The following is a 12,477-nucleotide window of genomic DNA, read 5'->3' as shown; positions in this document are numbered from 1 at the left end:
TCCTTACCTCCCCAGTTAAGACTCACTATATCACCTGATAATGTAACTATAGGTTGATGTATTTCATACAAGTCCAGGTTAAACCAGAGGAATCCTACCACAGATTCTTTTTTTTTTAAATTTATAATTATTATTCAATTTGTTGAAGTTACAAATGGGAAAAAAAACTCAACAGCAGCAACCAATAAAACAATGTGTTTCCTGTCGCTATCAGCTTGACCATGTAAATCTCACTCTGTAAGTTTAGTACATTTCAGCTCTCCCTTTTCAAGGGATCTTGGTTCCTATTTGTGTGTAACACACACAGTTACACCAGCCTCATGCCTCCACTGATATCCGAGAAGAGCGACACTATCTTTACATAGACTCTGTGCCGTGGTATTGCCTGTAAGAGTTCAGTCAACTAGAGAATTCTCTCCTGCCTCTGGCGCTGCAATATTATTTCTTCCCCTCTCGCCTCCTTTTTCTGAGATGAGAGAACCTGACTCAACTGTTAGCTCACCTGCTCAGAGGCCCCGAGGACTTCCGTATGCCAAAGAGCAGCTGTCAGTGGAAAAGGTGACAGGTATCTGTGAGGGCAGAGGCACAGCAAGGTGTGGGGGGGGGCTTCCCAGGGAGGAAAGTTGCTCACCACCCCTTCAACACACACCCTACCCTCAGCTGCCTGTCCGTGAGAGTAGAGTCTGAAGCATATTCCTCATACGCTGTTAAGAACCAGACACCATGCCAACCATTTCTTCCCAGAACTTCAGGCTCTTGGCTCCCAGAGCTTAGGGCACGTCTCCGCCTTTGCCCCTTGACACTTTCCTGGGGCATCGTCTGTGAGATTCGACAGAGTTAGCAAAGAGCCCTGAAGGAAGAATCGGGAGGTCTGGTTCTAACTGCCCAGTATCTTTACCTGTTGGTGGCCTTGGGAAGCCATCTTTAATTTAAAGGAAATAGATCGGCTGTCTCTAAGGACCTTTCCAGGCCAGCGACTATTCCAACACTGAATGAAGAACAATGCCCCAGAATATGGTGAAAACCCAGAATGAGAGGAGGTACTCGCCCTTGGGTGCTCGACCTAGGCTAAGACAGCAGCACCAGGAAGACACCAGTACAAGGGGAGACTATGACATATACAGAAGTGGGGACTCCATGACAGTTGCCATCATATTTATGGATTTTAAGTCAATACTGAGGAAGCTTCTGGAAGAGTGAGTGCCTGCATTTGGTCACCCTAAACTCATTTCAATAGAGATAAAAGAAAGGGGAGGGGAGATACTAAAATTTCCCTCCATCACTTTCTGGAAATGACCTAACTGTGCAGTTGAGTCCAGTCATGTTTCACAAGTCAGATACGCTCACAGGCTGGGATCTTCTAGAGGGACAGGGGGACCATCTGAGACCAGCTAAGTCCTCGGAACAACTGTCCATCCTCCTTCCATCCAAGTCCGCATACAACCTCTATGCCTTCTCATGAGGCATACCATATACCAGTCAGCAGGGGAAAGACAAGAGCAAGTATTCAACAGTGTTCAAATCAGCAAGGGGGTGTTATGGACTGAATGTTCACGCCCTGCCCACATTCCTGTGTTGAAACTTAATCTCCAATGTGGTGAGACTTTGGCAGGTGATTAGGTTTAGATGAGGTCATAAGAATAGGGTCGCCATGGTGGGATTGGCACCCTTATAAGAAGAGATACCAGAGAAACTGCTCTCCCCTTTTCTCTCCACCATGGGTAGGCACGGCAAGAAGGTGGCCATCAGCAAGCCGGGAAGAGAGCACTCGCCAAGAACCTAACCACACCAGCACCCTGATCTTGGGCTTCCCAGCCTCCAGAACTCAGAGAAATAAGTGTGTGTTTATGGTATTTCATATGCCCAATCTATGGTATTATGTCACAACAGCCAGAGCGGACCAAGATAGGGGAAATCACTAAACAAAACAGAAGTGGGTCCAGCAACCTTTGCCATACCCTGTAAGCCCTGGCGAAACACAGCTGCCTTGTTCTTATCCAGTCTAATCTTTCAGAATTTATGTTCCGTAATTCTCCTAGGTGGCCTTAATACCGATGAAAGAAGTACATGGCCTTTACCAAATCAGGTCTTACTACCCTGCCAAGTCACAGGCCTCGCTCAGAAACCAGCAGACCCATACTGCTGCAGGCAGCTACCGTATTGCATACCTGGGTGCGCGGGATTCAGGCACTGGGTAGGTGAAAAGCCAGGTTGTCTTTGAAAGTGAGGTTTTCCTGATAGTCTAAAGAGGAAGCGATTCCTTTTCTTAGCAGCTGCTTGGATTCGATGGGCTCTGATGTCCTTCCCCAGAAACAAGACACTACTGGACGCCCCATGGAATATGCTGCTCGATGGCTTGAGGAAGCCACGTTTCCCCCGGACGCCAGCCTGGGTCAGGGCAGAGTGGGCGGCAGACACTCGATCTTGGGGGTTACATTTAACTCCAGCTGAACTCCAAAGAACCTCCAAAGATGGGTGCAGAATCTGGCACCTTAGAACCTCGTAAGCCCCCGTGAGAGAGCTTGTGATCCCAAAAAGAACACAGAGTAGGACGGGGTCGCCTGGATCTACTGCAGTGTAATCCTGACCTGGAAGCAGCTAATACACAAACGATCTGCTTGTTTCCTGAGCCAACTTGGAACAAATCCCATAGAAGCAACCTTTCTGCCCAGGGCAGAGGCTGTTCTTGTGGGCACCTCGGAGGCTTTGGTGGTCCTGCACGGCCCCATCAGGCGCCCAGGACCAGGAGCGGCAGGGCGGAGTTCCAGAGTTTTAAGTGGGTGAACAGTGACACTGAAGCAAATGACCTCCTCTGGAGGCCCAGTCTTCTGGAACAAAGGGAATTCGCTTCAGGTAAATGAGCACTTGATTGAGAGGAGGGAACGCATTTCGAAATCTGTTGTTGTTACTGCGTAAAAACAATCCTGGGCCAGCCCCACGCAGGTGCTGCCGACAGGGACAGGACATGGCCTCTCGTGCAGTTTTCTGTGGTAAGGGAAAGTGATGCTCACAGCTGGAAAATGGGTGACTTCCACAGGTGAAAATCTGGCTGATTCCCTCCTGTTGAGATGGAGCAGAGGGGTAGCTGTTCCTGCTGCCTTCCCTTGTGCTGAGTTTTGTGGTGTGTGTGGTGGGGGCGGGGGGGCAGGAGAGGGTTGTTTTGTTTTTCTGTTTTGCAGGGCAGGGGAGACAGAATTAGGGTCTCAATATTTTCTGTCCCCCTCCAGCAACCGTTCAAGAGAGGTCACAGGGCCCATTGCCTTCAGGGAGGAATTTGAGAAGGGCCGGACAACAATGTGAAGGCAAGGCAGCCACAGCATACATGGAAGCCGCAGAATGTTCTGAACAGACAAGTGGAATGAGTGATTCCAGGTGCGCCCAGACAAAGGGACAGGAGACAAAGTATTAGCATGTATCCATGAACGCCACAGGCATAATTCATGAAGTTAAAGAGAGAGGGATCAGCTTTTCCTCTCTGGGGGATGACAAGAGTGGTCTGGTTCCCTTCTCTGATATCAGATTCTCTCATGCTAATAGAACACACAGGCGTCCACACAAAAAACATCATTTTCTAAATGGTGCAATAAGGAATAGAGCCCCCGAATTACTCACTCCAGATAAGCCAATAGACACTCAATGGCGGAACCAGTACAGGTGTCTAAATGTCTATGAGGGTGGGATAGGGATTTGAATCATCTTCTTGAAACAGTGGAGTTGTTGCTGGATGTCGATCATACTCACAAGAGCAAACACAGATTAGAGTTGCCAAATTAAATACAAGGTATTTGATATATTAAGATTTTGGATAAACAACAAATAATTTTTAGTGTAAGTATGTCCCAAATAGTGTATGTATCAAGTATGGGACATACTTATAACAAAAAATAATTCATTGTTTATTTGAAATTCAAAGTCACCTAGGTATCCTGTATTTTTATCGGCTAAGTCCCACAACCCTAGTATAGGTAGCTTTTCCTCCCTGATCTTTGTGGTTGTGCTGCTAGAAATACTATGTCCTCTCCTAGAATCTATTTAAATCATGCCCATCCTTTAAGGCTTAGGCCACACCTTGCCTATTCCAGAAATCATCTCCTGACTAGTCCCACTCATGCCGTTGTCTCCTTTGCGTGAACAATGGTACCGTATTCTGATGGAACTACACGGGCCGGCCTCGCATACACCCTTCTCCCATTGCATCAAAGGTCTCATTGCCTCTCTGCATCGATGTTTCAAGCCCCTAGGGTCAAAATCATGCCTGATTCTCTCTTTGTATCGTCTCTTGCATCTACCTTGGGACCAGGCAGAATAGTCAATAACTAATGGAAAATTATTTGCTTTGGAGCACACGGAGAGTAGACAAGGAGAAGATTATGTTTACCATTTTCTCCCTAGTTTCTCTTAGGAATGAAAAGGCAAAGGATGGAGGAGGAAGAGTCTAAAATGCTCAAAAAATGATTTGCACAGGGACACCTGGGTGGCTCAGTCAGTTGACATCCAACTCTTGATTTCAGCTCAGGTCTTGATCTCGGAGTCATGAGATCGAGCCCTAGTTCGAGCCCCGCACGAGTGCGGGGTCTGATTGTCCCTCTCCCTCTGCTCCTCCGCCCCCCCAGTGCTCTCTCTCAAATAAATAGATAAATAAATAAAATCTTAAAAGAAGATTTGCACGTAAATTAAAGATAGCATTTGTGTGTAAGATAAGAAACCACAACCAAATCATGAGATAGTATCATAAGAACAGGTGCTCTACTGACCTTTATATTTGCTTCTATGGAAATTCTTCTCCCCATCTAAAGTCTCTGTAAATACTGTTTCACGCCCTGAGCATTAGAGCTAGAAAGACCTTTGACATCAGCTGGGTCAGACTACCATTGTACAGGAAAAAAAATTGAGACCCAGAGAGAAAAGTCACTTGTCCACGGTCATGTAGTGAGTTACTGACAGTCTTCTGGTCCCCAGGCCCCCCAGGTCCCCCAGGTCCCCCTCCTTCAGTTTATCAAGCTGATCTCCCCATTTCAGGGACAGACTCTCATGCCAGGGGGCAGGTTTTCATCTCTACTCAATAAAATAAAAGGACATCTGTTGTCTTTTTCTATCTATAAAAGATATTTACTTGTAGCAGGAAATCTAAAAGATATAGAAATATATAAAGAAAAAAGTTTAAGTAACCCACTAACTAGAAAAAAGTACTATGAATATATAACATATTTGTTGCCATGCCTTTTCCTATGCATAAAGGACTATAAACTCCATGAAAGCAGGGATGGAATTACCCTTATTTGACTCATATCCACGTCCCCAATACAGTATCTGGCAGATAAAAGGCACTCCATCCACACTTGTTGAATAAATGACCACATAAGGTGCCTGGGTGACTCAGTCTGCCTTCGGCTCAGGTCATGATCCCAGAGTCCCGGGATCAAGCCCCACATTGGGCTCCCTGCTCAGCGGGGAGTCTGCTTCTCCCTCTACCCCTCATCCTGCTTGTGCTCTCTCTCTCAAATAAATAAATAAAATCCTTTCAAAAAATGACTACATAAATACGTATATGTGCATGTAACTATGTTTATGTAATTTAAAAAATTGAAGTCACACCATTATAGTTCGTTTACTGTTTTTTTCAGTTAATAGGAGAGCATAAATATTTTTCCAGGTCAGAAAATATCCTCCCATAGCAATATTTCTAGTAGCTGCAAAATTTTTCTATTGTAGGGCTAAACCATAATTTATTGACCCATCTCCAATCAGTGCACATTATGGCCCTTTCCAAATTATTTTGAGTTATAAATAGTACTAAGATGAATATTTCTAGACATGAACCTCAGTAAGAAACAGTGCCTGGGGAAACTAAGACTTTGTCTTCACCAGTGGGTGAAGTTTGGGCAGAAAAGTATAGCAAATTGCCCGCCTGGGATCATGTTCTTGGCCATGTGTGCCGTTTCACTCAGTTTCCCTTACAAATCACAAACCCCAGATTGAAGCTACCGATCAACAACAGCAGGCGTGACATGGTCAATTCACATTTTCTCTCCCCATGTGGGCGAGATCAAGATATCTGAACCAAAGGGCGTTTCAGAGTTGAGTTCACCAGCCTTGTTCTCAGCCAAAGAACACTAAAATCTAAACAAATGAAGTGTCCTCCTCTCCCCAAGCAAGTTCAAACTACGTATTCCACTAGGAAATTGCCTTCAAATTCAAGAAAAATAAAATAGATGGCCCAAATCCAAAACTAAGCAACACATCTATTTCTCCAATGAAATCTGTACCATGAATTCCCTGCATTACCCACACGTGGCTGAATGTATTTTACCATGTATATTACACAACCACTGACATTCAGCCACCTCTTAGGTCAAGCTGCTTCTTTAATTTTCTCTTTAGCTGAAACAAAGCAAATCAAAGCAGATCCTTCAAATGAAGTTTCCGTTCTGAGTGCTGAGATAAGGGGAAGTGGCCAGGGCAGAAGAAGGTGGTCCTCTCCCACCAATGTCACCTGCTTCTTCTCTCCCAAGTCTAAGCCGAGCTGAGCTCTTGGTCTGAGGAAAGGACATCAGATTCCAGGATTGGGCAGAGAGCTTTGGTCACCTTTCTACCATAGAATGTTGTGGTGTAGAAATTCTGGATGGGACTACAGACTGCAGCCACTCCAGGATCGTTCACGCCACTGTGCCGGAAGCCAGGTCATGGCAGAACATGTAATATCTCCTTCCAGTAGGATTCCAACTAATGCAGGGGGCTGTGCTCCTTTCCAGTTCCACCTTATATCCTGCTGAAGATTCAGAGCTCACTAGACTAGTTCAGCAAAAACCTCAGACGTTCCGACTGAAAAATAAAGAGATGGAACAAGGAGAGTAAATATTTTTCATCTTATGGGTTAGTTCGAGTTCACTAGTGATAACTTCCTGCATTGTGATCTGAGGTCTTTCAGACCTCGTCCAGAGCATAGAAGAAAAAAAGTTTCAGAGTCCAAGAGTGATGGGGCCAGAGAGAAAATCTAGCTCACTTAAAGCCCAGAGCTGTGACCCTGAGAGTAGGTGCTGTCTGACTCATCTTGTAACTCCAGTGACTGACAGAGTGCCTGACACATGACGGACGCTGAGTTCATGACTGAATGAATAAACAAATACTGAAGATCTGAGCACCGGACTCACTTTAAGTTGTTACTGCTGGGTACGAACAAAAGGAAATTCTCTACGAATAGAGCACATATTGCCAACACTTCATTGAGCTCAAAATGAGCCCTAAAATGAAAACACCACACCAGGGACTGCTGGGGAGACATAAGACAGGAAGAAGAGTGGGGATGCTGTCTCTCCTCTAACTCACACTCAGCCAGCAATATGCCGAGTGTGGTTAACAGGGAAAGGCTGTATCCCATACCCACTGGTAACAATATGCCTGGAGCAGAATCATCTAGAATAAATAGGTTCTGACAAAACTGATGGTGTCATCAGCCTAACCTTCCCCTTCCCGCCCACTACTATGCTGGTGGAAACCAACCCCACTTTAGAGAGCTAAAACAGCAGTCAGGTACCTTCACAACCCCTTCTGCAGTGAGCGCATGAGTCTCTGACCCAATCCATAAAGGGTTTCTTTTTAGTCAAACAGTGTTTTGTCTACGGATGATCCCTTCAACTGTGGCCACCAACTTTTGACCATGAGGAGATAATTCCAAGGATGCAGCAAATACAGGGAGGAGGGTAAAGAAGAAAAATGATAATATCCTTGATAATATTATTGAATGATAGAAGTGACCTAGAATGCCCTGATTCTGGAAAATTTTTTTATGCATGATTTAAAAATTGTATTATCTAAGCTACTTTTAGTTGGGTGTTCTGTTGCTTTCTGTTAAAAACATTCTATTGGATCTACCCAAGTTCCATTCCACAGAAAGGCTGTGATAGGTGTGACTCCAGGATCCAATTCACCTTTTGGAGCTGGTACCAGATCTTTAATACAAGGGATGGAAGTTTTTCTCTAGAAGCCCAAGGGAGCTGGAACAGCACATTTCAGCTTGTGAATAACAAAGCCAGGCTGAGGAAAAGAAATCGTTCTAGAAAGGAATTATCCTTAGAAAATGGAGAAGAACTTGAAAGTTGCCTGCTTCCCTACTTTCTGCGTCCCAGAAGATTTTTCCTGAAGCTATGAAAAAAAAAATCAAAGATCATCAAAGTAAAACATATTATTTCTCTCCTATTTATAGCTTATAGGTGGCAACCGTGCCAGCAGCACCATGTACCCCCTTATTTTCTTTTCTAATTACCATTTTTCTAAGTGAGTATTGTAACACAGTATGTCACCAGCAATTTCTGTAGGCAAAATGAAAACATTTCAGTGGGGAAAAAGCTGAATTATAAAAAAAAAAAAAAAGGCAGTACAGTCACTCTACAAATGTGACTGATGAAAGAAAGAAAGAGAGAGAGAGAGGAAGAGAGAATGGCAAGGAGGAAGAAAAGAAGGAAGAGAGAGAGAAAGTGAGGGAAAGGAATATATTATTACAACAGGTGTTCTAAACACTAGAGTAAAGAAAGTGGTGAAAAATAAGTCTGGTGCTCTGTCTAGTATTTGTGGTTCCACTGGGATGATTTCACTGCTGAAAAGACTAGAAGAATCCATTAATAGGAGGCAGTGTGAGACACTGGAAAGAGCACAGACTTTGAAGAAAGGACACACACATTCCAGGTATGCCAGTTCCTATTTGCCAAACTCAGGTCAGCAAACTACAGACCACAGGCCAGTCTCATGTTTTTGTAAATAGAAGTTTTTTTGGAACACAGTTGCAATCATCTGTTTACATATTGTCTGTGTAGCTTTTGAGCTACAATGGCAGAGTTACTGGTTGTACAGAGACCATATGAATGCAAGTCTAAAGTGTTTACTATTTTGCTCTTTAACAGTTTGCCCACTTTTGCTTTGGCAATTACCTAACCTCTTTAGTACTCAGTTTCTCCACCTGTAAAATAAAGGCAAGATTCATCGCAGATTTGAGCTTACAGAAGAAAGAATCATGAACTTGAAGATAGATTTGTAGGAATTTTCCAGTTCAAAGAACAGAGAAAAAAAAAGATTGAAGGAAAATAAAGAGTCTCAGAGAGCTGAAGGAAAACATCCAGAAAACCAACATACATAAGAGTTCCAGAAAAGACAGAAAGAAGCAGTAAAAATATTCAAAGAAATAATGGTTGAAAAACTCCCAAACTTGATCTTAAAACATCAATCTACAGATCCAAAGAGTCCAATGACATCCCGAGTAGAATGATCACCAAGCGATCCCACTCACATACGTCATAGTCGAACTGCTGAAAACCAAAGAAAAAGAGAAAATCTAGAAAGAAACAAGAAGAAATTGATTCATCACGTGCAAAGAAACAATGCAATTAATGACTGACCTCATGTCACATCAGTGGAGGCCAGAAAGTAGTGGGACAACATATTTAAAGTGCTAAAAGAAAAAAAAAAACAACTCATCAACCAAGAGTTTTATATCCAGCAAGACCATCCATCAAGAACACAGGCAAAATAAAGACGTTTTTAGGTAAACAAAAACTAAATGAATTTTTTTCACTAGTTGTGCTTCAAGCAGAAAGAAAATGACACCAAACAGTAACCTGAATCCAAGGAAGGAATGAAGAGACCCAGAAGCAGTAAGTATGTGGGTAATATAAAGAAAGTACCAATAGATTTTTTCTCTTAAGTTTTTTATAACAACATGAGACTGCATATAGCAATAACTATAACACTATTGCTAATATATAATACTATATATTTATAATATGTATAAATGTACAATATATTACGATAACAGCACAGTGTTGGGGTGGGGATGTAATGAAGCACAGTTGCTCTATTTTGCCAGAATTAAGCTGGTATTCACCTCAAGTAGATTGTGTCAGTTAAGATGTGGGTTATAGCCTCTAGAATAACCACTGAGAAAATAACTAGAAAAAAATGCCTACAAAAACAACATAGGAACTAAAATGGTACATTAAAAGCATTTCACTTGAAAGATGATTATAAAGGAGGCACAAAAGATTGACAAATAAGTTAATCTACGTAAGACTTTTAGAATGGTGCTGGCAGACAGGACCTGCTATGCAGTGTGGTTGTCAGTGTCCTTATTGTGGCTGTTATCATTCAACTCTGGCAGCAAAAAGAGCTTACCTGGGAAGCTTTAAGATGGTGAATCACCAGGTGTGGAGAGCTGGAAGGTAACTAGTAAGCATCTGGAGAAAACAGTATTGCTACAGAGGCAGGATGCTCTCTGACAACTTCAGAATTCTATTTTTTTTTTTTTTAGTTTTATTTATTTAGAGAGAGAGTGTGTGTGCATGAGCAGGGAGAGGGGCAGAAGGAAAGGGAGCAAGAATCTCAAGCAGACTCCATGCTGAGCACAGAGCCTGACATGGGGCTCAATCCCATGACCCAGAGATCATGACCTGAGCTGAAATCAAGAGTTGGACTTTTAACAGACTGAGTCACCTAGGTGCCCCAACAACTTCAGAATTCTTAAGAAAGTGTAAGAATTGTTGGAAAATGGAAAGGGAGGGAATGGAGATGACAGGGCACTTGACCTAGAATAAACCTCAAGGTCATGGACCAGAAAGATACCTTAGAATTTTAGCCTAAAGAGAGGACTCCCATAAAGGTATCAGATTCAGAAAGGGCTTTTCTAAAGTTGTGTGCATGACAACAAGAGCTAACTGAAGCTTGAGGCTGATGGTGTCAAGTTAGTGAATGACAAAGAAAAAGCAGAACCCCAGCCACTGCTGGTTTGCTTCTGCCTTACAAAGAAAAGACCATTTATGGGCTTGACTATATGCTAAAACTTTTCACTGAATCTTGAAACCAGTAAGGCAGAAACTACACCTCCCATTGAACCAATGAAAGGAGTTGCGCCTTTCTGGGGATTCACGGTACTTGAGTGGCAAGTCGAGAGTCAGGTCCTGTCTTTGTCCCTCTCTGTCACTGTCTCAGTCAAATAGAAGATCTCAGGTCTAAAACTGTAGATGTGAAGGGAGAGCTGAGCAAGCAGGACAAAGGGGCTGTACGGACGGACTGGGTTGTCCTGCATGGGTACAGCCTCCTGGTCCTGGGGAAGTCTCCCCACGCCCAGAAAGAACCAGCATGTTCATTTCCTGCAACTGCTATAAAAAGTACCAGCATGTTCATTACCTGCAACTGCTATAAAAAGTACACACTGGGTGGCTTTTAACAACAAAACTTCATTTTCTCACTCCAATCCAGTATGGCCTCATCTTAATTACACTGCCAAGACCCTATTTCCAAATAAGGTCACATTCTAAGGTTCTGGGTGGGCATGAATTTGGGACAACACCATTCAATGAAGTACAGGTGTCAGGGGCAGGCAAATGCAAAGGGCCACTTGGAGTACACACAGGAAAGCTGGAGGCAGTGTGCAGTGCGAAGGAAAAAGAGGATCCAGGCTAGAACCAGGGGTGGGAGGAGTCATTCCAGACATAACGGAGGCAAAATGAAACTCTTTGAGACCCATCCTGGTGAGAACACCATGGTAGCTATGGAAGTGTGGAGTTTCAAAAGGGAAGAAGAGGCAGCAGTTGCAGGAAAGTCAAGCAATAAAACCCCAGCAGGCACCAGGAGAGGTGACGATGAAAGCTCATGCCTGAACTTTGTTGCAGGGTTTTCGTGGAGCAATGGGAGTGGAGGTCTGGTTGCAGGGAGCTGAAGCAGGGCGTGAGGACTGGGGGCCATGAGCAGACACTGCTCTGCAGAGCGTGCTCCCTGAAGGATGGGTAAGGTACGCAGTAGCTGGGGAGGGGGGCCAGGTCAGGGGAGACTTTATTTATGGGCTGTTTTAAAAATGAGAGACACTTCACCGTGGTAATATGCTGAGATTGAAGAGCCACGTGTGATACATAGATTGCATTTTTTGGTGCGTAGATGAAGGGGAAATTGATGACGCAGGCCACCTGAGGTGGTGGCTGGGGTGGGGGGGTGGGGGGCAGTGAATTCCTTGAGACACAAAGAAGGAAGAAGGAGTCCCGTTTAAAAGAGTGTCAATTGCCACAGGAGATTAACCTGACAGCCTGGATCATAATGATAATAACAATGACGGTTCTGTTATTAGTATTTGCTATGGGAAGGGGCCAGATCAAGGGCTAAAGCAAACACAGAGGAAGCCAACCAGGCTTAAGGGCCGCAGAAGTTTGGAAAGCTCAGATTTGTAGCCACGCCTACCTGTGTTTCCTCCCGCTGGGCTGCTCTGCGAGGAATTGATCTAAGCTCCAGCATTGGTACCCCAAACCAGCACACGAGTACAGGCTGGTTGTTGTATTATTTTATTTTATTTTTACGATTTCATTTATTTATTTGAGGGACAGAGACAGAAAGAGCATGAGTGGGGGTGGAGGGGCAAAGGGAGAGGGAGAAGCAGACTCCCCGCTGAGCAGGGAGCATGACGCAGGGCTCCATCCCAGGACCCTGGGATCATGACCTGGG

The sequence above is a fragment of the Ailuropoda melanoleuca genome, chromosome 18, assembly GCF_002007445.2.
Source record: "Ailuropoda melanoleuca isolate Jingjing chromosome 18, ASM200744v2, whole genome shotgun sequence".
In the NCBI taxonomy this organism is placed as follows: Eukaryota; Metazoa; Chordata; class Mammalia; order Carnivora; family Ursidae; genus Ailuropoda; species Ailuropoda melanoleuca.
The sequence above is the reverse complement of the archived record's forward strand: the minus strand, read 5'-3'. Positions refer to the sequence as shown.